Here is a 6,000-nt window from a genome sequence, read left to right as displayed (position 1 = left end):
GACTGTCGCGCATGTGACTTCGGGTATCGAAAGTTACCTGTCGACCAGTCCTTACGGACACTCTTACCTTATTGCCACGATGGCAGGAGGTCGGTATTGCTGGACCCTTTATCAGTCCCTCTTGTGCTAGTGGAGTTAACTGGGCATTTCGAGTGTACTTAGACCGGACGAGCATAAGGACGGAATTCCTACGTGTTATTAGCTAAGCATACTTAGCCCGGTAAGGAGTTCCCGTCTCGTCATGTCTTGCACTGGCTAGTGACAAGAACCCTCGCGTATTGAGATTGGTCCCTCAATATCGCTACATGATAGCTTACCGTGTCTGCCAAACACCCTCGCTATCATGCCCTTTGTGTTAGTCTCATTTCGGTCCCAAATGCTATTTATGGAAAGTGTCCAGATTTGCTCATTTGGCATATCTACGGAATGTAGAGATCGGCCTGAACACAATGGTGTTCGTCCCGTGTCCAAATTCGCAATCTAAGGACATTCCATATTTAGTAAGTTTCGAGTTTGTCCCAGAGACTAACTCCTGATACTAAGGGAGGCTTGGGGTGAAAGCCCAAAGCGTGTGTTCCTCAAGGGGGGGGGGGCTATGGGGGGTTCCAAATGTATAGTAGGGATAGTGGGTAGGTCGGGCATGGCCGACCAACCTGAGGCATAGTCTAGCTCCCGCTTGCGTGCCTGTCCTTGTTCTACGTCCGGCTTGGGTCTAAGCCCAAGTTCCATTCCATGCTTGCTGGTGGAGTACCCATATTCTCACGTTAGGCCACCGGTATGCCAAAATAGCGCCAGACTCCGTTTGGCTCCGTTTTGCGTGCTGGTCCTGGCATTGGGATGCTGGTTGCTCTAGGACTGTTCCAAGTTGCTCCGGGCCCCTGTCCCTTCGCTCCTTGGGCTATATGCTCGGGAGTTGCTCCGTGGTCCGGTTTCATCACTCCTTGGCGTCACGCTTGGGAGTTTGGCACCGTTCCTTCGTTCAGTGGCCCAAGGCCCTGAACCTCGGGTTCCTAAGGACACGTGGCATGGACACGTGGTATGTGACACGTGGCATCTGTCACGTGGCACAAAGAGGGTTTAGGTTCCGCTTCGTGGTGTTATCCTATGGTAAATCACCATAGGAAAAAGGGTCAAAACCACGTGCGCTACATTTGGTATCAGAGAATGAGTCTCAGCGGGTACTATTCAATGAGATTGGGCAACTAGTCTTGTTGTATACGCAGAGATGAAAACGATGATCCGAGTGGGTACACGTTTGGGTGCAAAGGCTTCGCAATTGGTTCCTTGGGTATGGATATTGTTACCTTGTTGTACCTTATGATGTGAGCTTGCGCTTGGGCTCATAGGATGGTTTGGAGATGTTCCGTTTGCACGAGTTTGAGCTTGAGCTCGTGAGTGAGGCACATTAGCAACTCGAGGTTACACTTTGAGTTGGCAGGATTAATGTTAGCCTATCGGTGGTTCCGTAAGTTGTTCCTTGTACCATGGGTGAAAGCAAACCTACCTGAGTTTGCTATGAGTGGCGAATAGGCTGGTCCGTAGCTGTTTAGCACGGCACTAGTGGATCCTTCCTAGGTATGATTATAAGTGGATCAATCAAGACTATAGGGATTAGTCTATTGGTTCAAGTAATCATGGCCGTGCTCTCTCATAAATTTTTCTTGGATTGAACTGAAGGTAGTGCGAAAGCAAACTTGAGGTTTAGTCAAGATGAGGCCGGAAAGAGAGTCGTCAGGGACGAAGGATCAAATACGTAAATCATCTTCTCTTTTGGAGAAATGATTCGCAACGAGGTGTTAACTCATTGCTTGTATTCACATCATGCAATCAAGAGTCCCTATCTTGATGCATGTTGGAGATGGTGGTCTTACAATAGTGAGTTGTGGGATGGATAGTGGTGAAGTGCTATACCATTTTGTCTAAGCTTGCTATTGGAAGACTTGGGTTGCAATGCTCAATTCTTTTCCGGGGAACCTTGCTATTGCTCCTTGAGTAGCTTGGTGTTGGATTAGTGTTGAGTTTGGTCGGAAAGAGAGTGGCATGAGTTTGTCCGTGTTGTGAACAAAAGTTAGTGGTGTTGGGTGTCGTAAACCTCTATTGGTGGAGTGTGGCATTTATGTTGCATTTTATTGAATCGAGTTGACACTTGATACTTACGTAAACCTTTGTAGTAGTGACATGGGTGATGCTCATAGTGTTGCTTGATTGATGATCAAGTCATTGCGATTTATATCATATCCATGTGATAATGAGCAATATGTTTACGAAGTTGCTTGGGTAAATGATGATCAACCCCAAAGTGGTTGATGGAGAAGCTAGTCTACTTGCACGAAATAGCATTGTAGTAGCTTTGACTGGATTCTCTATAGTGGTCCATTATGCTAAGCTTAAGTTGGTACCTTGTTTCCTTGAGGGTTTGCCCATAAGGTGTTGGGAATGGGTTGTAGCATTCATTTGCTATAGCTCATCTATTGATCCGTTAGCACTTGGAGTAGATTATTGGATGGAGAAGGTGTGAGGTTGATGCATTGACATCGCTAGCACTTGTGTTAGTGGAAGTGGCATTGTTGATTCGAGTGATGAGGAATTTTCCTTAGAGCTTGATTTTCCATGTCATTTTTCTTGTTAGTGTTTCGGCTTCACATTAGATCTTGAAGGTGATTGAAGAAGAGTGTTAGTGCAATGTGGATATCCAAAGATGTGGTCTTCGTGATCAAGCCTTGGATGTTCATTTTGCACTTTGCGGATGTCGGTGTTGAATATCGGAAAATGGGCAAAGATGTTCGATGCTTAAGCATGCTATTGGGTCATAAGAATCTGTGTTAAGGTGAACCTATGTGAAGTTGTTTGTAGGATGAAGTTGGTTGAGTCTTGAAAGTTTGCAATCCTGGACTGAGAGTCATTCTTTCTCTAGGATGGAAATTTTCCACAAATTTTCTTAGACTTTTCCAATGGCTGATTTATTGATCATTTTGTCCGAAAACCATTCCATTTTCGAAAGCCAGTACAAACTAGTGAAGGGGTTGGAGTTGACTTCGGTTGGCTTAAATCTTAGTAGGTAGTTTGTATGATGCAGCCCGAAAGGGATGCTAACTTTTGAGGCTAAGGCAATTAAGTTGGATAGAGTCTAGAGTTAGTGTAGAAAAGTGGCCGTTGCACTTTTCTAGAAAGGTGACCCTTGTGCCTTTCTTTTGTAGCGTTATGCTTGGTGGCAGGTTGCACTTTGCATTTCGTTAGACTCTATGAGAGTAGTGAGCTCTCACTGATCTTGACTTGGTCTTGGTGGCCCTGCGCCTTGGCTGAGGATGGTGATGTCCAACTTAGTTGTTTGAGGTTGAGATGTTGGTACCCGTACTATAGCTTTGTCTATGAGGAGGTTGTGTACCAATATAGATCCATCTTATGGTCTTCACTTTAGTTTCAACTGAGTGTTGATCATGCATGGCTAGCCTCTTTAAGGCATGTTCAGAGCTATTGACTAAATGCATTAGTGAGCTTATTGCGGTTGAGTTGGATTCGAGTGGTCATTTAGTTTGTGCTTGTCTATGAACTTTTATCTCGTACCTGGGGTATTATGTTCATGTTGGACAAGTATGTGACTCGATGGCATGAGTTTGGTGTTTGGGTCTTGTGAAGACAAGTTGAAGAGTGATTGTTGGTTGCTTTGCAACTAGTGATTGCTTGTAGATTTTGTCAAAGACTGTGACACTTGCTGCACTTGATAATGATTCAGCAGTGATGGGCTTGCTTTACCGGATGGTGTTGCGGAGGATCGTGTCGTTAGGCTTACATGGGTTTTCCATGTTGGCATGTCGACTCTACTTCTGTCGATATCATTTGGTTGCGTTTAGTCTGTAGTGTTGGATTTCATTGAGTCTTGGACGTGGTGAGTCACTCCTTGATGATGTGTTATTTGTAACTGAGTTTTGCTGAAGGATTGGTCTCGGATACTAAGTATAGTATCTTCGACTTTGGTTAGCTTGGTTGCTGGAAAGCTCCGAGTGGTGATTCACTCTTGCTTTCTTCTAGCTTTGTCCTGATGTTGATGGCATTGAAGTGATGCCTTGTCATTGATATTATTAATGTTGAGATTCAAGTGAGATGCGATGTCTATCCTTAGGATTGATATTGAGTTTCATTAGTCTTGATGAAGATAGTGTTGATGATTGGCTGTAGCTTTGTGTTGTTGGCATTCGTGCAATTGCTAGTTAGCAACTGCATTGACGTTCAAACAAAGCTGAGTGGCAAGTTTGAGTTAGTTGTGTACTAGACGAGATTATTTAGTAGAGGTTGAGCTTTAGCTTTTCCTTAAAAAAGTAATTTAGTCGTGGACTATGCTAACTCTACAAGCGAAAGAGTTAGTGATCAATATTGGAAAGTTTGAATCCTTATTGGGTTTGAATTGGAATATATTGATCATTGATGATTCCCCTTGTGCTTGTTACGATATGAGCTACGTCTTGCTACAGATGGATTCATGGAGGATCGTTTAATGATCACTTGTTAAGCATAACTTCGTTATGCTTGGCTTTTGGATTGATGCAGACATGCTCTTCATTAGCTTTCGCATTATAAAGTTTAGCTTATGGATGTGTTGAGGAAGATATTGTGGGTTGCACCATGATTTCTTCTTTAGCATTGAAATTAGCTTCTATGTGACTCGTGATCATTGTTAGACAAGACTTGGTTATAGACTTCTTTGAACTTTCGGTTCCTTGAGTTTTATACTCATTGTTCCATTTGTCCGGAGTTATTCGGGGAAGGCATTTTTGGCTCTTTAGCTTCGATGTTGAAGTTGGTTTTGCATCTAGCAATCATTGGTGATGATTGACTCTCATCTAGGGTAGTTGATTGTCCTTATCACAAGTTTTGCTTGATTATTGTTGGTTTGGAATTATTTGCTATTCTTCGGGATGGTAGATTCTTTCTTCAACGATGATTATACATCACTACATTGATGGGCTAATTGACGATCTTTCATGATAGTTGGTTGTTCTCTTTGATGGCTTTTGGCTTTTCGCAATACCACATGTTCTTTGTGGTTTGCTCTGGATTGGTCTCTTGGGTTTGAGACATCAGTAGGATGTTGCTGACACTTGCTTAGGCAACTTGAGTTCCTTAGTGTTATTGGCTGGGATCTATCTGGATTGGCTAGTGCGATGATTGGCATGAACACTATATTTGCTTGCTTTGCAACATTCATTTTGTTCTGTTGATTATTGCTTGAGTTAGTTTTGATAGATTTGGATGTTATTTCCTTTGGGTGATACATTCGCGAGCATTTTGCTTGTCAGTCAATGATACTTTGTGTTCTTTGAGTTATCTTTCGTAAGTTGTTTAGCATTCTGTCTGCAATCTTTAATAGTTAAACTTTATCATTGAGTTTCCTTGATGATCTACTTGCTATTGAATTTTGTTGGATGGTGATTCCTATGTTTGCCAAATTATGATGATCTTGGTGGTTCTTATCCTATAATACTAGTTTATCGGATGATAACTTACTTGGAATACTTTTGTGTTCTACTCTAAGATATAATCACTAGTAATTAAGCTTCTCAGATATCATTGTCTCTGACTTTGATATTGTCCATCCATTGATCTTTGCGTTTGGGCCAGTATAGGCAGACTGGCTTCGGCACTTCGTGTGCATGGTGAAATCTCTAGTCATGGGGTAGCTACTGTCGACTGGTCACATAACCCGCCTCTTTGTCGATGTTCCTTATTCCGTTGAAAGGGCGTGACCGTGTAAACAACTCTAACTGCCTGTTTACAGTAGTCTATCTAAACCTTACCGACGGGTTTGGTTTCTTTGCTTAGGAGGGTAGGGGCCTCTGGCTTCTCTCTCTATGTTCCTGCGGGCAGGGCATATCACACTTTTGTAAGCTGGGTGACTCCCAGAGCAGCAGGGGTGGCTGACTCCGTTGGTCATTTCCTTGTCGGCGACGGCCGGAAGGTGTCTGAGCTGGTAGCGCATCTGCGTTAGACAAAGAGGTTGCCCCC

The sequence above is a fragment of the Selaginella moellendorffii genome, unplaced genomic scaffold (genome assembly GCF_000143415.4).
Source record: "Selaginella moellendorffii unplaced genomic scaffold, v1.0 SELMOscaffold_37, whole genome shotgun sequence".
Taxonomy (NCBI): Eukaryota; Viridiplantae; Streptophyta; class Lycopodiopsida; order Selaginellales; family Selaginellaceae; genus Selaginella; species Selaginella moellendorffii.
This window is presented reverse-complemented; position numbering follows the sequence as displayed.